Source organism: Garra rufa, chromosome 1 (genome assembly GCF_049309525.1).
Source record: "Garra rufa chromosome 1, GarRuf1.0, whole genome shotgun sequence".
Lineage (NCBI taxonomy): Eukaryota > Metazoa > Chordata > Actinopteri > Cypriniformes > Cyprinidae > Garra > Garra rufa.
Genome location: NC_133361.1, coordinates 20,088,725 through 20,108,046, shown reverse-complemented (window position 1 = coordinate 20,108,046; position 19,322 = coordinate 20,088,725). Strand labels below are relative to the sequence as shown.

The following is a 19,322-nucleotide window of genomic DNA, read 5'->3' as shown; positions in this document are numbered from 1 at the left end:
ATATGAATCTCAACAATGGTGACGGTCAACAATATGTGTCATGTTGCAATGCATGCTGGGTACAAGTTTGGTAAAAGACCCTCCCATGTATCCCAGCATGCATTGCAACATGAATAAACAATGCAGTGGAATTGTCAGATTATTTTTATTTTACTCTTAATAATTGTTTTTATGCTTCCTTTTTTGTTGAGACTTTTTAATAGCTTGTTTTAAGATGTTCAGAGATGTATCTGAACATTTTGTTGATTATCACCATTGTTGAGATTCATATGCTGATTCATTATGTCTGTGGTCTTTAGAAAGAAACAGATGAAAACTTTTAGCACACAAAGTATGATAAAAAGATTCAGCTAATATGATTTATACAACACATAAATGTAAAGCTGTAAGTAGGCCTAATGTTAAAGTAACACAACATCCATCTATGCAACAAATCAACTTCAAAAGAAATTGACACACTAACACTACTTTTTTTTTTATACTTTGTTGGCCAAGCTCAACATGTTTGATTTAAGTACAACAAAAGCTATCAGCACAACATTAAATCTAGCATGTGACGGGTCAAGATCCCAACCAAAGGAAACCCTGGTCTCATTGATGGTGATTTCACATGAAAGAAAACATCTACACGTTTGTTAGTTCTCAATAAGAGCTTCTCTAGAAGTCTGACAGAAGTCAATCTGGTTAGTAATGAGTGAAGCTGGTCAATCTGTTTGTGGAGTTGTTGAATCAGATCTTGAGAGGTTTAATGTATTGTTTTATTTGAGTTGATTTCCTCTAAGGCTGTGGTTGAAGTCAGCTGTAGTTCTTGTGTTTCTCTTTCCATTGATGATTCAGCAGGTGTTGATCATTAATGATCAATCATCACATAATGATCTCATTAACTCCAACACTGTGTCAATGCTACTTGAACACTCTGTAGTGTGGAAACACATGAACACTGAGCAGTGCTTGTTTAACACTGGGAATAATTACATAAACCTTACCTGTTTCATTCACGTATCACTGATGCATATGAATCACATTAAGTTTATTAATATGTTTATATTAAAACTATGTAATCCAAATACATGGAAAATTAGCATTTAATTGAATTACATAAAGTTTATTTTTAGACCGAATTATTTTTTTGAGTGTAGGTTGACGAAGTTTAGCAGTGGGCAATATACTCGTAAATGCGGGGTTAATTCCAAACGTTCTCCCTCCTTTCCGAGCATTGGTGGTTCAGTGGTAGAATTCTAGCAGTGGGCGATATGATCCACGTAAATGCGATGTTACTGCCACATGATTTCCCATCCTTTTTTTCATGTTCCCATTATGAAAAGTAAAAAAAAAATAGTAATAATAGTAAAGTGGTCCAAATGAGGACCCCCTGTAATGTGTAGCATTCAAGATATTGGGAGACTCAATAAGATCAAGGCAGGTTGATTTGTTTTTTTCATGGAGTAGTGGCTCCTTATGCTGATGTCGGTGAAGTCAAGTCGGCTGGGGGCGGAGAACAGCGGGTACAGCTCCTCGTTAGTATAGTGGACAGTATCTCCGCCTGTCACGCGGAAGACCGGGGTTCGATTCCCCGACGGGGAGACCCAGCTCTTTGCTGCTGCTGAACGACTCATCCAAAAGATTTTGGTGCTGACAGAGGTCACAGAAGGAGTTCTGCTTCAACGTCAGCCAGAGCCAAAACAAATGCGTTGGCCGGGAATCGAACCCGGGTCAACTGCTTAGAAGGCAGCTATGCTCACCACTATACCACCAACGCAAGTTCCCGACTCCAGCTTTTAGCCATCTGAAAAGAATGCTTGAAATGCACAAGTCACTGATAGGGCAAAAGGAGCTGAAGCCATCTTTGTTTGTATCCCGTCATGTACGAGAGAGTGCTGTCTTTCCATGCGGGCTAAAGAAATCTGGAGCTGCGACGCAGAAAGCGCAAAGGCCGCAAGTACAGAACGTGGTGAGGCGCGCTTCGTTCCACCGCCCATTGGCTGGTGGCCAGTTTTACTCTTGACACTCCAATACAGCTCTGTTGTGAGCAGAAAAGAATGCTGGAAGTACATAAGTCACTGACAGGGCCAAAGTAGCTGAAGCCCAAGGTTTGGATCCCATCATGTCATGAGAGTGCTGTCTTTCCATGCTGGCTGAAAAAAAATGTGAAGTTGCGACACAGGAAGCGCAAAGGCTGCAAACACGGTCCACGAGAAAGCACGCTTTGCTCCAATGCACATTGGTGTGTGGTCAGATTTAGTCTGCTATTGAAACTGCAGTGCAGCTCTGCTGTGAGCAGAGCACCCAAAAATACAGGTCACTCGGAAAGGTTCCCCTCCACGGAAATCTTTAGTAAAAGGCGAAAGATTTATGCGTCTATGAAGAGAAACTCGAGTTGTGTGCCCATGCGCTTGAGCATGTGCGCTCCCTGTGGTAAACCACTATACTCACAAAGGGTAATCTAGGGTGCCGATAAGATTTTCATCTCCCCCTCACTCCAAATGGGAGGAGTAAAAGTTAAAAAGTCTCTTCCATCATCCATTCTCGCCTGCCACACAGGAGGCCTGGCTCTGATTCCCGGGCAAATGCAGGAACAGAGTTCTTTTAAGTAAGGGGTGTGTGTTTGCATGTGTGTGGGATTCTTTAAAATGAGCCTTGAAGGCCAAGCCTGATTTGCTAGAAGGAGCTCCAAACTTTGCATATTGACCCAACCCCCCTTTACCTGGATTTGACGTGTAACAGTTACGCACCATTACTAAATCCAGGGCAATGTGAAGGCCGAAAGTCTCCCAGCCGAGCATTGGTGGTTCAGTGGTAGAATTCTCGCCTGCCACGCGGGAGACCCGGGTCCGATTCCCGGCCAATGCAGGAACGGAGTGCTTTTAATTAAGTTGTGTGTGTGCTTGCATGTGTGTAAGGTTCTTTAAAATGAAGCCTGATTTACTTGAAGGAGCTCCAACCTTTGCATACCGACCAACCCCCGTTCCCTGCCGAATCTTTTCAGAAACTCATTAGTCCGTCTATATTCGTCAAATGCCTATAAAACTTGTTCACTTTATCTATAGGTTGACGAAGTTTAGCAGTGGGCAATATACTCGTAAATGCGGTGTTAATTCCAAACGTTCTCCCTCCTTTCCGAGCATTGGTGGTTCAGTGGTAGAATTCTAGCAGTGGGCGATATGATCCACGTAAATGCGATGTTACTGCCACATGATTTCTCATCCTTTTTTTCATGTTCCCATTATGAAAAGTAAAAAAAAATAGTAATAATAGTAAAGTGGTCCAAATGAGGACCCCCTGTAATGTGTAGCATTCAAGATATTGGGAGACTCAATAAGATCAAGGCAGGTTGATTTGTTTTTTTCATGGAGTAGTGGCTCCTTATGCTGATGTCGGTGAAGTCAAGTCGGCTGGGGGCGGAGAACAGCGGGTACAGCTCCTCGTTAGTATAGTGGACAGTATCTCCGCCTGTCACGCGGAAGACCGGGGTTCGATTCCCCGACGGGGAGACCCAGCTCTTTGCTGCTGCTGAACGACTCATCCAAAAGATTTTGGTGCTGACAGAGGTCACAGAAGGAGTTCTGCTTCAACGTCAGCCAGAGCCAAAACAAATGCGTTGGCCGGGAATCGAACCCGGGTCAACTGCTTAGAAGGCAGCTATGCTCACCACTATACCACCAACGCAAGTTCCCGACTTCAGCTTTTAGCCATCTGAAAAGAATGCTTGAAATGCACAAGTCACTGATAGGGCAAAAGGAGCTGAAGCCATCTTTGTTTGTATCCCGTCATGTACGAGAGAGTGCTGTCTTTCCATGCGGGCTAAAGAAATCTGGAGCTGCGACGCAGAAAGCGCAAAGGCCGCAAGTACAGAACGTGGTGAGGCGCGCTTCGTTCCACCGCCCATTGGCTGGTGGCCAGTTTTACTCTTGACACTCCAATACAGCTCTGTTGTGAGCAGAAAAGAATGCTGGAAGTACATAAGTCACTGACAGGGCCAAAGTAGCTGAAGCCCAAGGTTTGGATCCCATCATGTCATGAGAGTGCTGTCTTTCCATGCTGGCTGAAAAAAAATGTGAAGTTGCGACACAGGAAGCGCAAAGGCTGCAAACACGGTCCACGAGAAAGCACGCTTTGCTCCAATGCACATTGGTGTGTGGTCAGATTTAGTCTGCTATTGAAACTGCAGTGCAGCTCTGCTGTGAGCAGAGCACCCAAAAATACAGGTCACTCGGAAAGGTTCCCCTCCACGGAAATCTTTAGTAAAAGGCGAAAGATTTATGCGTCTATGAAGAGAAACTCGAGTTGTGTGCCCATGCGCTTGAGCATGTGCGCTCCCTGTGGTAAACCACTATACTCACAAAGGGTAATCTAGGGTGCCGATAAGATTTTCATCTCCCCCTCACTCCAAATGGGAGGAGTAAAAGTTAAAAAGTCTCTTCCATCATCCATTCTCGCCTGCCACACAGGAGGCCTGGCTCTGATTCCCGGGCAAATGCAGGAACAGAGTTCTTTTAAGTAAGGGGTGTGTGTTTGCATGTGTGTGGGATTCTTTAAAATGAGCCTTGAAGGCCAAGCCTGATTTGCTAGAAGGAGCTCCAAACTTTGCATATTGACCCAACCCCCCTTTACCTGGATTTGACGTGTAACAGTTACGCACCATTACTAAATCCAGGGCAATGTGAAGGCCGAAGTTCTCCCAGCCGAGCATTGGTGGTTCAGTGGTAGATTTCTCGCCTGCCACGCGGGAGACCCGGGTCCGATTCCCGGCCAATGCAGGAACGGAGTGCTTTTAATTAAGTTGTGTGTGTGCTTGCATGTGTGTAAGGTTCTTTAAAATGAAGCCTGATTTACTTGAAGGAGCTCCAACCTTTGCATACCGACCAACCCCCGTTCCCTGCCGAATCTTTTCAGAAACTCATTAGTCCGTCTATATTCGTCAAATGCCTATAAAACTTGTTCACTTTATCTATAGGTTGACGAAGTTTAGCAGTGGGCAATATACTCGTAAATGCGGTGTTAATTCCAAACGTTCTCCCTCCTTTCCGAGCATTGGTGGTTCAGTGGTAGAATTCTAGCAGTGGGCGATATGATCCACGTAAATGCGATGTTACTGCCACATGATTTCCCATCCTTTTTTTCATGTTCCCATTATGAAAAGTAAAAAAAAATAGTAATAATAGTAAAGTGGTCCAAATGAGGACCCCCTGTAATGTGTAGCATTCAAGATATTGGGAGACTCAATAAGATCAAGGCAGGTTGATTTGTTTTTTTCATGGAGTAGTGGCTCCTTATGCTGATGTCGGTGAAGTCAAGTCGGCTGGGGGCGGAGAACAGCGGGTACAGCTCCTCGTTAGTATAGTGGACAGTATCTCCGCCTGTCACGCGGAAGACCGGGGTTCGATTCCCCGACGGGGAGACCCAGCTCTTTGCTGCTGCTGAACGACTCATCCAAAAGATTTTGGTGCTGACAGAGGTCACAGAAGGAGTTCCGCTTCAACGTCAGCCAGAGCCAAAACAAATGCGTTGGCCGGGAATCGAACCCGGGTCAACTGCTTAGAAGGCAGCTATGCTCACCACTATACCACCAACGCAAGTTCCCGACTCCAGCTTTTAGCCATCTGAAAAGAATGCTTGAAATGCACAAGTCACTGATAGGGCAAAAGGAGCTGAAGCCATCTTTGTTTGTATCCCGTCATGTACGAGAGAGTGCTGTCTTTCCATGCGGGCTAAAGAAATCTGGAGCTGCGACGCAGAAAGCGCAAAGGCCGCAAGTACAGAACGTGGTGAGGCGCGCTTCGTTCCACCGCCCATTGGCTGGTGGCCAGTTTTACTCTTGACACTCCAATACAGCTCTGTTGTGAGCAGAAAAGAATGCTGGAAGTACATAAGTCACTGACAGGGCCAAAGTAGCTGAAGCCCAAGGTTTGGATCCCATCATGTCATGAGAGTGCTGTCTTTCCATGCTGGCTGAAAAAAAATGTGAAGTTGCGACACAGGAAGCGCAAAGGCTGCAAACACGGTCCACGAGAAAGCACGCTTTGCTCCAATGCACATTGGTGTGTGGTCAGATTTAGTCTGCTATTGAAACTGCAGTGCAGCTCTGCTGTGAGCAGAGCACCCAAAAATACAGGTCACTCGGAAAGGTTCCCCTCCACGGAAATCTTTAGTAAAAGGCGAAAGATTTATGCGTCTATGAAGAGAAACTCGAGTTGTGTGCCCATGCGCTTGAGCATGTGCGCTCCCTGTGGTAAACCACTATACTCACAAAGGGTAATCTAGGGTGCCGATAAGATTTTCATCTCCCCCTCACTCCAAATGGGAGGAGTAAAAGTTAAAAAGTCTCTTCCATCATCCATTCTCGCCTGCCACACAGGAGGCCTGGCTCTGATTCCCTGGCAAATGCAGGAACAGAGTTCTTTTAAGTAAGGGGTGTGTGTTTGCATGTGTGTGGGATTCTTTAAAATGAGCCTTGAAGGCCAAGCCTGATTTGCTAGAAGGAGCTCCAAACTTTGCATATTGACCCAACCCCCCTTTACCTGGATTTGACGTGTAACAGTTACGCACCATTACTAAATCCAGGGCAATGTGAAGGCCGAAGTTCTCCCAGCCGAGCATTGGTGGTTCAGTGGTAGATTTCTCGCCGGCCACGCGGGAGACCCGGGTCCGATTCCTGGCCAATGCAGGAACGGAGTGCTTTTAATTAAGTTGTGTGTGTGCTTGCATGTGTGTAAGGTTCTTTAAAATGAAGCCTGATTTACTTGAAGGAGCTCCAACCTTTGCATACCGACCAACCCCCGTTCCCTGCCGAATCTTTTCAGAAACTCATTAGTCCGTCTATATTCGTCAAATGCCTATAAAACTTGTTCACTTTATCTATAGGTTGACGAAGTTTAGCAGTGGGCAATATACTCGTAAATGCGGTGTTAATTCCAAACGTTCTCCCTCCTTTCCGAGCATTGGTGGTTCAGTGGTAGAATTCTAGCAGTGGGCGATATGATCCACGTAAATGCGATGTTACTGCCACATGATTTCCCATCCTTTTTTTCATGTTCCCATTATGAAAAGTAAAAAAAAAATAGTAATAATAGTAAAGTGGTCCAAATGAGGACCCCCTGTAATGTGTAGCATTCAAGATATTGGGAGACTCAATAAGATCAAGGCAGGTTGATTTGTTTTTTTCATGGAGTAGTGGCTCCTTATGCTGATGTCGGTGAAGTCAAGTCGGCTGGGGGCGGAGAACAGCGGGTACAGCTCCTTGTTAGTATAGTGGACAGTATCTCCGCCTGTCACGCGGAAGACCGGGGTTCGATTCCCCGACGGGGAGACCCAGCTCTTTGCTGCTGCTGAACGACTCATCCAAAAGATTTTGGTGCTGACAGAGGTCACAGAAGGAGTTCTGCTTCAACGTCAGCCAGAGCCAAAACAAATGCGTTGGCCGGGAATCGAACCCGGGTCAACTGCTTAGAAGGCAGCTATGCTCACCACTATACCACCAACGCAAGTTCCCGACTCCAGCTTTTAGCCATCTGAAAAGAATGCTTGAAATGCACAAGTCACTGATAGGGCAAAAGGAGCTGAAGCCATCTTTGTTTGTATCCCGTCATGTACGAGAGAGTGCTGTCTTTCCATGCGGGCTAAAGAAATCTGGAGCTGCGACGCAGAAAGCGCAAAGGCCGCAAGTACAGAACGTGGTGAGGCGCGCTTCGTTCCACCGCCCATTGGCTGGTGGCCAGTTTTACTCTTGACACTCCAATACAGCTCTGTTGTGAGCAGAAAAGAATGCTGGAAGTACATAAGTCACTGACAGGGCCAAAGTAGCTGAAGCCCAAGGTTTGGATCCCATCATGTCATGAGAGTGCTGTCTTTCCATGCTGGCTGAAAAAAAATGTGAAGTTGCGACACAGGAAGCGCAAAGGCTGCAAACACGGTCCACAAGAAAGCACGCTTTGCTCCAATGCACATTGGTGTGTGGTCAGATTTAGTCTGCTATTGAAACTGCAGTGCAGCTCTGCTGTGAGCAGAGCACCCAAAAATACAGGTCACTCGGAAAGGTTCCCCTCCACGGAAATCTTTAGTAAAAGGCGAAAGATTTATGCGTCTATGAAGAGAAACTCGAGTTGTGTGCCCATGCGCTTGAGCATGTGCGCTCCCTGTGGTAAACCACTATACTCACAAAGGGTAATCTAGGGTGCCGATAAGATTTTCATCTCCCCCTCACTCCAAATGGGAGGAGTAAAAGTTAAAAAGTCTCTTCCATCATCCATTCTCGCCTGCCACACAGGAGGCCTGGCTCTGATTCCCGGGCAAATGCAGGAACAGAGTTCTTTTAAGTAAGGGGTGTGTGTTTGCATGTGTGTGGGATTCTTTAAAATGAGCCTTGAAGGCCAAGCCTGATTTGCTAGAAGGAGCTCCAAACTTTGCATATTGACCCAACCCCCCTTTACCTGGATTTGACGTGTAACAGTTACGCACCATTACTAAATCCAGGGCAATGTGAAGGCCGAAAGTCTCCCAGCCGAGCATTGGTGGTTCAGTGGTAGAATTCTCGCCTGCCACGCGGGAGACCCGGGTCCGATTCCCGGCCAATGCAGGAACGGAGTGCTTTTAATTAAGTTGTGTGTGTGCTTGCATGTGTGTAAGGTTCTTTAAAATGAAGCCTGATTTACTTGAAGGAGCTCCAACCTTTGCATACCGACCAACCCCCGTTCCCTGCCGAATCTTTTCAGAAACTCATTAGTCCGTCTATATTCGTCAAATGCCTATAAAACTTGTTCACTTTATCTATAGGTTGACGAAGTTTAGCAGTGGGCAATATACTCGTAAATGCGGTGTTAATTCCAAACGTTCTCCCTCCTTTCCGAGCATTGGTGGTTCAGTGGTAGAATTCTAGCAGTGGGCGATATGATCCACGTAAATGCGATGTTACTGCCACATGATTTCCCATCCTTTTTTTCATGTTCCCATTATGAAAAGTAAAAAAAAATAGTAATAATAGTAAAGTGGTCCAAATGAGGACCCCCTGTAATGTGTAGCATTCAAGATATTGGGAGACTCAATAAGATCAAGGCAGGTTGATTTGTTTTTTTCATGGAGTAGTGGCTCCTTATGCTGATGTCGGTGAAGTCAAGTCGGCTGGGGGCGGAGAACAGCGGGTACAGCTCCTCGTTAGTATAGTGGACAGTATCTCCGCCTGTCACGCGGAAGACCGGGGTTCGATTCCCCGACGGGGAGACCCAGCTCTTTGCTGCTGCTGAACGACTCATCCAAAAGATTTTGGTGCTGACAGAGGTCACAGAAGGAGTTCTGCTTCAACGTCAGCCAGAGCCAAAACAAATGCGTTGACCGGGAATCGAACCCGGGTCAACTGCTTAGAAGGCAGCTATGCTCACCACTATACCACCAACGCAAGTTCCCGACTCCAGCTTTTAGCCATCTGAAAAGAATGCTTGAAATGCACAAGTCACTGATAGGGCAAAAGGAGCTGAAGCCATCTTTGTTTGTATCCCGTCATGTACGAGAGAGTGCTGTCTTTCCATGCGGGCTAAAGAAATCTGGAGCTGCGACGCAGAAAGCGCAAAGGCCGCAAGTACAGAACGTGGTGAGGCGCGCTTCGTTCCACCGCCCATTGGCTGGTGGCCAGTTTTACTCTTGACACTCCAATACAGCTCTGTTGTGAGCAGAAAAGAATGCTGGAAGTACATAAGTCACTGACAGGGCCAAAGTAGCTGAAGCCCAAGGTTTGGATCCCATCATGTCATGAGAGTGCTGTCTTTCCATGCTGGCTGAAAAAAAATGTGAAGTTGCGACACAGGAAGCGCAAAGGCTGCAAACACGGTCCACGAGAAAGCACGCTTTGCTCCAATGCACATTGGTGTGTGGTCAGATTTAGTCTGCTATTGAAACTGCAGTGCAGCTCTGCTGTGAGCAGAGCACCCAAAAATACAGGTCACTCGGAAAGGTTCCCCTCCACGGAAATCTTTAGTAAAAGGCGAAAGATTTATGCGTCTATGAAGAGAAACTCGAGTTGTGTGCCCATGCGCTTGAGCATGTGCGCTCCCTGTGGTAAACCACTATACTCACAAAGGGTAATCTAGGGTGCCGATAAGATTTTCATCTCCCCCTCACTCCAAATGGGAGGAGTAAAAGTTAAAAAGTCTCTTCCATCATCCATTCTCGCCTGCCACACAGGAGGCCTGGCTCTGATTCCCTGGCAAATGCAGGAACAGAGTTCTTTTAAGTAAGGGGTGTGTGTTTGCATGTGTGTGGGATTCTTTAAAATGAGCCTTGAAGGCCAAGCCTGATTTGCTAGAAGGAGCTCCAAACTTTGCATATTGACCCAACCCCCCTTTACCTGGATTTGACGTGTAACAGTTACGCACCATTACTAAATCCAGGGCAATGTGAAGGCCGAAGTTCTCCCAGCCGAGCATTGGTGGTTCAGTGGTAGATTTCTCGCCGGCCACGCGGGAGACCCGGGTCCGATTCCTGGCCAATGCAGGAACGGAGTGCTTTTAATTAAGTTGTGTGTGTGCTTGCATGTGTGTAAGGTTCTTTAAAATGAAGCCTGATTTACTTGAAGGAGCTCCAACCTTTGCATACCGACCAACCCCCGTTCCCTGCCGAATCTTTTCAGAAACTCATTAGTCCGTCTATATTCGTCAAATGCCTATAAAACTTGTTCACTTTATCTATAGGTTGACGAAGTTTAGCAGTGGGCAATATACTCGTAAATGCGGTGTTAATTCCAAACGTTCTCCCTCCTTTCCGAGCATTGGTGGTTCAGTGGTAGAATTCTAGCAGTGGGCGATATGATCCACGTAAATGCGATGTTACTGCCACATGATTTCCCATCCTTTTTTTCATGTTCCCATTATGAAAAGTAAAAAAAAAATAGTAATAATAGTAAAGTGGTCCAAATGAGGACCCCCTGTAATGTGTAGCATTCAAGATATTGGGAGACTCAATAAGATCAAGGCAGGTTGATTTGTTTTTTTCATGGAGTAGTGGCTCCTTATGCTGATGTCGGTGAAGTCAAGTCGGCTGGGGGCGGAGAACAGCGGGTACAGCTCCTCGTTAGTATAGTGGACAGTATCTCCGCCTGTCACGCGGAAGACCGGGGTTCGATTCCCCGACGGGGAGACCCAGCTCTTTGCTGCTGCTGAACGACTCATCCAAAAGATTTTGGTGCTGACAGAGGTCACAGAAGGAGTTCTGCTTCAACGTCAGCCAGAGCCAAAACAAATGCGTTGGCCGGGAATCGAACCCGGGTCAACTGCTTAGAAGGCAGCTATGCTCACCACTATACCACCAACGCAAGTTCCCGACTCCAGCTTTTAGCCATCTGAAAAGAATGCTTGAAATGCACAAGTCACTGATAGGGCAAAAGGAGCTGAAGCCATCTTTGTTTGTATCCCGTCATGTACGAGAGAGTGCTGTCTTTCCATGCGGGCTAAAGAAATCTGGAGCTGCGACGCAGAAAGCGCAAAGGCCGCAAGTACAGAACGTGGTGAGGCGCGCTTCGTTCCACCGCCCATTGGCTGGTGGCCAGTTTTACTCTTGACACTCCAATACAGCTCTGTTGTGAGCAGAAAAGAATGCTGGAAGTACATAAGTCACTGACAGGGCCAAAGTAGCTGAAGCCCAAGGTTTGGATCCCATCATGTCATGAGAGTGCTGTCTTTCCATGCTGGCTGAAAAAAAATGTGAAGTTGCGACACAGGAAGCGCAAAGGCTGCAAACACGGTCCACAAGAAAGCACGCTTTGCTCCAATGCACATTGGTGTGTGGTCAGATTTAGTCTGCTATTGAAACTGCAGTGCAGCTCTGCTGTGAGCAGAGCACCCAAAAATACAGGTCACTCGGAAAGGTTCCCCTCCACGGAAATCTTTAGTAAAAGGCGAAAGATTTATGCGTCTATGAAGAGAAACTCGAGTTGTGTGCCCATGCGCTTGAGCATGTGCGCTCCCTGTGGTAAACCACTATACTCACAAAGGGTAATCTAGGGTGCCGATAAGATTTTCATCTCCCCCTCACTCCAAATGGGAGGAGTAAAAGTTAAAAAGTCTCTTCCATCATCCATTCTCGCCTGCCACACAGGAGGCCTGGCTCTGATTCCCGGGCAAATGCAGGAACAGAGTTCTTTTAAGTAAGGGGTGTGTGTTTGCATGTGTGTGGGATTCTTTAAAATGAGCCTTGAAGGCCAAGCCTGATTTGCTAGAAGGAGCTCCAAACTTTGCATATTGACCCAACCCCCCTTTACCTGGATTTGACGTGTAACAGTTACGCACCATTACTAAATCCAGGGCAATGTGAAGGCCGAAAGTCTCCCAGCCGAGCATTGGTGGTTCAGTGGTAGAATTCTCGCCTGCCACGCGGGAGACCCGGGTCCGATTCCCGGCCAATGCAGGAACGGAGTGCTTTTAATTAAGTTGTGTGTGTGCTTGCATGTGTGTAAGGTTCTTTAAAATGAAGCCTGATTTACTTGAAGGAGCTCCAACCTTTGCATACCGACCAACCCCCGTTCCCTGCCGAATCTTTTCAGAAACTCATTAGTCCGTCTATATTCGTCAAATGCCTATAAAACTTGTTCACTTTATCTATAGGTTGACGAAGTTTAGCAGTGGGCAATATACTCGTAAATGCGGTGTTAATTCCAAACGTTCTCCCTCCTTTCCGAGCATTGGTGGTTCAGTGGTAGAATTCTAGCAGTGGGCGATATGATCCACGTAAATGCGATGTTACTGCCACATGATTTCCCATCCTTTTTTTCATGTTCCCATTATGAAAAGTAAAAAAAAAATAGTAATAATAGTAAAGTGGTCCAAATGAGGACCCCCTGTAATGTGTAGCATTCAAGATATTGGGAGACTCAATAAGATCAAGGCAGGTTGATTTGTTTTTTTCATGGAGTAGTGGCTCCTTATGCTGATGTCGGTGAAGTCAAGTCGGCTGGGGGCGAAGCACAGCGGGTACAGCTCCTCGTTAGTATAGTGGACAGTATCTCCGCCTGTCACGCGGAAGACCGGGGTTCGATTCCCCGACGGGGAGACCCAGCTCTTTGCTGCTGCTGAACGACTCATCCAAAAGATTTTGGTGCTGACAGAGGTCACAGAAGGAGTTCTGCTTCAACGTCAGCCAGAGCCAAAACAAATGCGTTGGCCGGGAATCAAACCCGGGTCAACTGCTTGGAAGGCAGCTATGCTCACCACTATACCACCAACGCAAGTTCCCGACTACAGCTTTTAGCCATCTGAAAAGAATGCTTGAAATGCACAAGTCACTGATAGGGCAAAAGGAGCTGAAGCCATCTTTGTTTGTATCCCGTCATGTACGAGAGAGTGCTGTCTTTCCATGCGGGCTAAAGAAATCTGGAGCTGCGACGCAGAAAGCGCAAAGGCCGCAAGTACAGAACGTGGTGAGGCGCGCTTCGTTCCACCGCCCATTGGCTGGTGGCCAGTTTTACTCTTGACACTCCAGTACAGCTCTGTTGTGAGCAGAAAAGAATGCTGGAAGTACATAAGTCACTGACAGGGCCAAAGTAGCTGAAGCCCAAGGTTTGGATCCCATCATGTCATGAGAGTGCTGTCTTTCCATGCTGGCTGAAAAAAAATGTGAAGTTGCGACACAGGAAGCGCAAAGGCTGCAAACACGGTCCACAAGAAAGCACGCTTTGCTCCAATGCACATTGGTGTGTGGTCAGATTTAGTCTGCTATTGAAACTGCAGTGCAGCTCTGCTGTGAGCAGAGCACCCAAAAATACAGGTCACTCGGAAAGGTTCCCCTCCACGGAAATCTTTAGTAAAAGGCGAAAGATTTATGCGTCTATGAAGAGAAACTCGAGTTGTGTGCCCATGCGCTTGAGCATGTGCGCTCCCTGTGGTAAACCACTATACTCACAAAGGGTAATCTAGGGTGCCGATAAGATTTTCATCTCCCCCTCACTCCAAATGGGAGGAGTAAAAGTTAAAAAGTCTCTTCCATCATCCATTCTCGCCTGCCACACAGGAGGCCTGGCTCTGATTCCCGGGCAAATGCAGGAACAGAGTTCTTTTAAGTAAGGGGTGTGTGTTTGCATGTGTGTGGGATTCTTTAAAATGAGCCTTGAAGGCCAAGCCTGATTTGCTAGAAGGAGCTCCAAACTTTGCATATTGACCCAACCCCCCTTTACCTGGATTTGACGTGTAACAGTTACGCACCATTACTAAATCCAGGGCAATGTGAAGGCCGAAAGTCTCCCAGCCGAGCATTGGTGGTTCAGTGGTAGAATTCTCGCCTGCCACGCGGGAGACCCGGGTCCGATTCCCGGCCAATGCAGGAACGGAGTGCTTTTAATTAAGTTGTGTGTGTGCTTGCATGTGTGTAAGGTTCTTTAAAATGAAGCCTGATTTACTTGAAGGAGCTCCAACCTTTGCATACCGACCAACCCCCGTTCCCTGCCGAATCTTTTCAGAAACTCATTAGTCCGTCTATATTCGTCAAATGCCTATAAAACTTGTTCACTTTATCTATAGGTTGACGAAGTTTAGCAGTGGGCAATATACTCGTAAATGCGGTGTTAATTCCAAACGTTCTCCCTCCTTTCCGAGCATTGGTGGTTCAGTGGTAGAATTCTAGCAGTGGGCGATATGATCCACGTAAATGCGATGTTACTGCCACATGATTTCCCATCCTTTTTTTCATGTTCCCATTATGAAAAGTAAAAAAAAAATAGTAATAATAGTAAAGTGGTCCAAATGAGGACCCCCTGTAATGTGTAGCATTCAAGATATTGGGAGACTCAATAAGATCAAGGCAGGTTGATTTGTTTTTTTCATGGAGTAGTGGCTCCTTATGCTGATGTCGGTGAAGTCAAGTCGGCTGGGGGCGGAGAACAGCGGGTACAGCTCCTCGTTAGTATAGTGGACAGTATCTCCGCCTGTCACGCGGAAGACCGGGGTTCGATTCCCCGACGGGGAGACCCAGCTCTTTGCTGCTGCTGAACGACTCATCCAAAAGATTTTGGTGCTGACAGAGGTCACAGAAGGAGTTCTGCTTCAACGTCAGCCAGAGCCAAAACAAATGCGTTGGCCGGGAATCAAACCCGGGTCAACTGCTTAGAAGGCAGCTATGCTCACCACTATACCACCAACGCAAGTTCCCGACTACAGCTTTTAGCCATCTGAAAAGAATGCTTGAAATGCACAAGTCACTGATAGGGCAAAAGGAGCTGAAGCCATCTTTGTTTGTATCCCGTCATGTACGAGAGAGTGCTGTCTTTCCATGCGGGCTAAAGAAATCTGGAGCTGCGACGCAGAAAGCGCAAAGGCCGCAAGTACAGAACGTGGTGAGGCGCGCTTCGTTCCACCGCCCATTGGCTGGTGGCCAGTTTTACTCTTGACACTCCAATACAGCTCTGTTGTGAGCAGAAAAGAATGCTGGAAGTACATAAGTCACTGACAGGGCCAAAGTAGCTGAAGCCCAAGGTTTGGATCCCATCATGTCATGAGAGTGCTGTCTTTCCATGCTGGCTGAAAAAAAATGTGAAGTTGCGACACAGGAAGCGCAAAGGCTGCAAACACGGTCCACAAGAAAGCACGCTTTGCTCCAATGCACATTGGTGTGTGGTCAGATTTAGTCTGCTATTGAAACTGCAGTGCAGCTCTGCTGTGAGCAGAGCACCCAAAAATACAGGTCACTCGGAAAGGTTCCCCTCCACGGAAATCTTTAGTAAAAGGCGAAAGATTTATGCGTCTATGAAGAGAAACTCGAGTTGTGTGCCCATGCGCTTGAGCATGTGCGCTCCCTGTGGTAAACCACTATACTCACAAAGGGTAATCTAGGGTGCCGATAAGATTTTCATCTCCCCCTCACTCCAAATGGGAGGAGTAAAAGTTAAAAAGTCTCTTCCATCATCCATTCTCGCCTGCCACACAGGAGGCCTGGCTCTGATTCCCGGGCAAATGCAGGAACAGAGTTCTTTTAAGTAAGGGGTGTGTGTTTGCATGGGTGTGGGATTCTTTAAAATGAGCCTTGAAGGCCAAGCCTGATTTGCTAGAAGGAGCTCCAAACTTTGCATATTGACCCAACCCCCCTTTACCTGGATTTGACGTGTAACAGTTACGCACCATTACTAAATCCAGGGCAATGTGAAGGCCAAAAGTCTCCCAGCCGAGCATTGGTGGTTCAGTGGTAGAATTCTCGCCTGCCACGCGGTAGACCCGGGTCCGATTCCCGGCCAATGCAGGAACGGAGTGCTTTTAATTAAGTTGTGTGTGTGCTTGCATGTGTGTAAGGTTCTTTAAAATGAAGCCTGATTTACTTGAAGGAGCTCCAACCTTTGCATACCGACCAACCCCCGTTCCCTGCCGAATCTTTTCAGAAACTCATTAGTCCGTCTATATTCGTCAAATGCCTATAAAACTTGTTCACTTTATCTATAGGTTGACGAAGTTTAGCAGTGGGCAATATACTCGTAAATGCGGTGTTAATTCCAAACGTTCTCCCTCCTTTCCGAGCATTGGTGGTTCAGTGGTAGAATTCTAGCAGTGGGCGATATGATCCACGTAAATGCGATGTTACTGCCACATGATTTCTCATCCTTTTCTTCATGTTCCCATTATGAAAAGTAAAAAAAAATAGTAATAATAGTAAAGTGGTCCAAATGAGGACCCCCTGTAATGTGTAGCATTCAAGATATTGGGAGACTCAATAAGATCAAGGCAGGTTGATTTGTTTTTTTCATGGAGTAGTGGCTCCTTATGCTGATGTCGGTGAAGTCAAGTCGGCTGGGGGCGGAGAACAGCGGGTACAGCTCCTCGTTAGTATAGTGGACAGTATCTCCGCCTGTCACGCGGAAGACCGGGGTTCGATTCCCCGACGGGGAGACCCAGCTCTTTGCTGCTGCTGAACGACTCATCCAAAAGATTTTGGTGCTGACAGAGGTCACAGAAGGAGTTCTGCTTCAACGTCAGCCAGAGCCAAAACAAATGCGTTGGCCGGGAATCTAACCCGGGTCAACTGCTTAGAAGGCAGCTATGCTCACCACTATACCACCAACGCAAGTTCCCGACTCCAGCTTTTAGCCATCTGAAAAGAATGCTTGAAATGCACAAGTCACTGATAGGGCAAAAGGAGCTGAAGCCATCTTTGTTTGTATCCCGTCATGTACGAGAGAGTGCTGTCTTTCCATGCGGGCTAAAGAAATCTGGAGCTGCGACGCAGAAAGCGCAAAGGCCGCAAGTACAGAACGTGGTGAGGCGCGCTTCGTTCCACCGCCCATTGGCTGGTGGCCAGTTTTACTCTTGACACTCCAATACAGCTCTGTTGTGAGCAGAAAAGAATGCTGGAAGTACATAAGTCACTGACAGGGCCAAAGTAGCTGAAGCCCAAGGTTTGGATCCCATCATGTCATGAGAGTGCTGTCTTTCCATGCTGGCTGAAAAAAAATGTGAAGTTGCGACACAGGAAGCGCAAAGGCTGCAAACACGGTCCACGAGAAAGCACGCTTTGCTCCAATGCACATTGGTGTGTGGTCAGATTTAGTCTGCTATTGAAACTGCAGTGCAGCTCTGCTGTGAGCAGAGCACCCAAAAATACAGGTCACTCGGAAAGGTTCCCCTCCACGGAAATCTTTAGTAAAAGGCGAAAGATTTATGTGTCTATGAAGAGAAACTCGAGTTGTGTGCCCATGCGCTTGAGCATGTGCGCTCCCTGTGGTAAACCACTATACTCACAAAGGGTAATCTAGGGTGCCGATAAGATTTTCATCTCCCCCTCACTCCAAATGGGAGGAGTAAAAGTTAAAAAATCTCTTCCATCATCCATTCTCGCCTGCCACACAGGAGGCCTGGCTCTGATTCCCTGGCAAATGCAGGAACAGAGTTCTTTTAAGTAAGGGGTGTGTGTTTGCATGTGTGTGGGATTCTTTAAAATGAGCCTTGAAGGCCAAGCCTGATTTGCTAGAAGGAGCTCCAAACTTTGCATATTGACCCAACCCCCCTTTACCTGGATTTGACGTGTAACAGTTACGCACCATTACTAAATCCAGGGCAATGTGAAGGCCGAAGTTCTCCCAGCCGAGCATTGGTGGTTCAGTGGTAGATTTCTCGCCTGCCACGCGGGAGACCCGGGTCCGATTCCCGGCCAATGCAGGAACGGAGTGCTTTTAATTAAGTTGTGTGTGTGCTTGCATGTGTGTAAGGTTCTTTAAAATGAAGCCTGATTTACTTGAAGGAGCTCCAACCTTTGCATACCGACCAACCCCCGTTCCCTGCCGAATCTTTTCAGAAACTCATTAGTCCGTCTATATTCGTCAAATGCCTATAAAACTTGTTCACTTTATCTATACACTCAAAAAAATAATTCGGTCTAAAAATAAACTTTATGTAATTCAATTAAATGCTAATTTTCCATGTATTTGGATTACATAGTTTTAATATAAACATATTAATAAACTTAATGTGATTCATATGCATCAGTGATACGTGAATGAAACAGGTAAGGTTTATGTAATTATTCCCAGTGTTAAACAAGCACTGCTCAGTGTTCATGTGTTTCCACACTACAGAGTGTTCAAGTAGCATTGACACAGTGTTGGAGTTAATGAGATCATTATGTGATGATTGATCATTAATGATCAACACCTGCTGAATCATCAATGGAAAGAGAAACACAAGAACTACAGCTGACTTCAACCACAGCCTTAGAGGAAATCAACTCAAATAAAACAATACATTAAACCTCTCAAGATCTGATTCAACAACTCCACAAACAGATTGACCAGCTTCACTCATTACTAACCAGATTGACTTCTGTCAGACTTCTAGAGAAGCTCTTATTGAGAACTAACAAACGTGTAGATGTTTTGTTTCATGTGAAATCACCATCAATGAGACCAGGGTTTCCTTTGGTTGGGATCTTGACCCGTCACATGCTGCTGTCAGTGGTGCTAGCTTTAATTGTGTAAATATATAACACATGAAGCTTAGCCATCAAAGTCAAAGAAGAAAAAAAAATAGTCCTGATTTGATGGGTGTTGTGTTATTATAGCAGTCTCTATAGCTTCACAAGTAACTGTTTTTCATAAATCACGAAGATTAGATACTTTGTATTTCATTTAGTCCTCAAAAAGTTTTCATCTGTATCACCTTCAAATCCAAAAACATCAAGAATCTGTATATGAATCTCAACAATATGTGTCATGTTGCAATGCATGCTGGGTACAAGTTTGGTAAAAGACCCTCCCATGTATCCCAGCATGCATTGCAACATGAATAAACAATGCAGTGGAATTGTCAGATTATTTTTATTTTACTCTTAATAATTGTTTTTATGCTTCCTTTTTTGTTGAGACTTTTTAATAG

General features: G+C 46.1%; 1 protein-coding gene and 29 non-coding genes across 30 annotated transcripts in view; 13 read left to right on the top strand and 17 right to left on the bottom strand.

Annotated features, from left to right (window-relative positions):
- Positions 1-19,322, top strand: part of LOC141332094 (cytochrome P450 2K1-like) — a 393,810-nt gene that overhangs the window by 362,470 nt on the left and 12,018 nt on the right. The window lies entirely within an intron of this gene.
- On the top strand, positions 1,513-1,584 carry trnad-guc (transfer RNA aspartic acid (anticodon GUC)). The gene has a single exon. It is a non-coding gene; the product is annotated as a tRNA-Asp (tRNA).
- trnar-ucu (transfer RNA arginine (anticodon UCU)) lies at positions 1,688-1,759 on the bottom strand. The gene has a single exon. It is a non-coding gene; the product is annotated as a tRNA-Arg (tRNA).
- On the bottom strand, positions 2,265-2,380 carry LOC141286967 (U5 spliceosomal RNA). The gene has a single exon (XR_012339382.1). It is a non-coding gene; the product is annotated as a U5 spliceosomal RNA (small nuclear RNA).
- trnag-gcc (transfer RNA glycine (anticodon GCC)) lies at positions 2,780-2,850 on the top strand. Its single transcript has one exon. It is a non-coding gene; the product is annotated as a tRNA-Gly (tRNA).
- trnad-guc (transfer RNA aspartic acid (anticodon GUC)) lies at positions 3,420-3,491 on the top strand. Its single transcript has one exon. It is a non-coding gene; the product is annotated as a tRNA-Asp (tRNA).
- Positions 3,595-3,666, bottom strand: trnar-ucu (transfer RNA arginine (anticodon UCU)). Its single transcript has one exon. It is a non-coding gene; the product is annotated as a tRNA-Arg (tRNA).
- Positions 4,172-4,287, bottom strand: LOC141286960 (U5 spliceosomal RNA). Its single transcript, XR_012339381.1, has one exon. It is a non-coding gene; the product is annotated as a U5 spliceosomal RNA (small nuclear RNA).
- trnad-guc (transfer RNA aspartic acid (anticodon GUC)) lies at positions 5,327-5,398 on the top strand. The gene has a single exon. It is a non-coding gene; the product is annotated as a tRNA-Asp (tRNA).
- trnar-ucu (transfer RNA arginine (anticodon UCU)) lies at positions 5,502-5,573 on the bottom strand. The gene has a single exon. It is a non-coding gene; the product is annotated as a tRNA-Arg (tRNA).
- LOC141286953 (U5 spliceosomal RNA) lies at positions 6,079-6,194 on the bottom strand. The gene has a single exon (XR_012339380.1). It is a non-coding gene; the product is annotated as a U5 spliceosomal RNA (small nuclear RNA).
- Positions 7,410-7,481, bottom strand: trnar-ucu (transfer RNA arginine (anticodon UCU)). The gene has a single exon. It is a non-coding gene; the product is annotated as a tRNA-Arg (tRNA).
- Positions 7,987-8,102, bottom strand: LOC141286946 (U5 spliceosomal RNA). Its single transcript, XR_012339379.1, has one exon. It is a non-coding gene; the product is annotated as a U5 spliceosomal RNA (small nuclear RNA).
- trnag-gcc (transfer RNA glycine (anticodon GCC)) lies at positions 8,502-8,572 on the top strand. Its single transcript has one exon. It is a non-coding gene; the product is annotated as a tRNA-Gly (tRNA).
- trnad-guc (transfer RNA aspartic acid (anticodon GUC)) lies at positions 9,142-9,213 on the top strand. The gene has a single exon. It is a non-coding gene; the product is annotated as a tRNA-Asp (tRNA).
- Positions 9,317-9,388, bottom strand: trnar-ucu (transfer RNA arginine (anticodon UCU)). The gene has a single exon. It is a non-coding gene; the product is annotated as a tRNA-Arg (tRNA).
- On the bottom strand, positions 9,894-10,009 carry LOC141286934 (U5 spliceosomal RNA). The gene has a single exon (XR_012339377.1). It is a non-coding gene; the product is annotated as a U5 spliceosomal RNA (small nuclear RNA).
- trnad-guc (transfer RNA aspartic acid (anticodon GUC)) lies at positions 11,050-11,121 on the top strand. Its single transcript has one exon. It is a non-coding gene; the product is annotated as a tRNA-Asp (tRNA).
- On the bottom strand, positions 11,225-11,296 carry trnar-ucu (transfer RNA arginine (anticodon UCU)). Its single transcript has one exon. It is a non-coding gene; the product is annotated as a tRNA-Arg (tRNA).
- Positions 11,802-11,917, bottom strand: LOC141286927 (U5 spliceosomal RNA). The gene has a single exon (XR_012339376.1). It is a non-coding gene; the product is annotated as a U5 spliceosomal RNA (small nuclear RNA).
- trnag-gcc (transfer RNA glycine (anticodon GCC)) lies at positions 12,317-12,387 on the top strand. Its single transcript has one exon. It is a non-coding gene; the product is annotated as a tRNA-Gly (tRNA).
- Positions 12,958-13,029, top strand: trnad-guc (transfer RNA aspartic acid (anticodon GUC)). Its single transcript has one exon. It is a non-coding gene; the product is annotated as a tRNA-Asp (tRNA).
- LOC141286920 (U5 spliceosomal RNA) lies at positions 13,710-13,825 on the bottom strand. The gene has a single exon (XR_012339375.1). It is a non-coding gene; the product is annotated as a U5 spliceosomal RNA (small nuclear RNA).
- trnag-gcc (transfer RNA glycine (anticodon GCC)) lies at positions 14,225-14,295 on the top strand. Its single transcript has one exon. It is a non-coding gene; the product is annotated as a tRNA-Gly (tRNA).
- Positions 14,866-14,937, top strand: trnad-guc (transfer RNA aspartic acid (anticodon GUC)). Its single transcript has one exon. It is a non-coding gene; the product is annotated as a tRNA-Asp (tRNA).
- Positions 15,041-15,112, bottom strand: trnar-ucu (transfer RNA arginine (anticodon UCU)). The gene has a single exon. It is a non-coding gene; the product is annotated as a tRNA-Arg (tRNA).
- On the bottom strand, positions 15,618-15,733 carry LOC141286913 (U5 spliceosomal RNA). The gene has a single exon (XR_012339374.1). It is a non-coding gene; the product is annotated as a U5 spliceosomal RNA (small nuclear RNA).
- On the top strand, positions 16,773-16,844 carry trnad-guc (transfer RNA aspartic acid (anticodon GUC)). Its single transcript has one exon. It is a non-coding gene; the product is annotated as a tRNA-Asp (tRNA).
- Positions 16,948-17,019, bottom strand: trnar-ucu (transfer RNA arginine (anticodon UCU)). The gene has a single exon. It is a non-coding gene; the product is annotated as a tRNA-Arg (tRNA).
- Positions 17,525-17,640, bottom strand: LOC141288792 (U5 spliceosomal RNA). Its single transcript, XR_012339741.1, has one exon. It is a non-coding gene; the product is annotated as a U5 spliceosomal RNA (small nuclear RNA).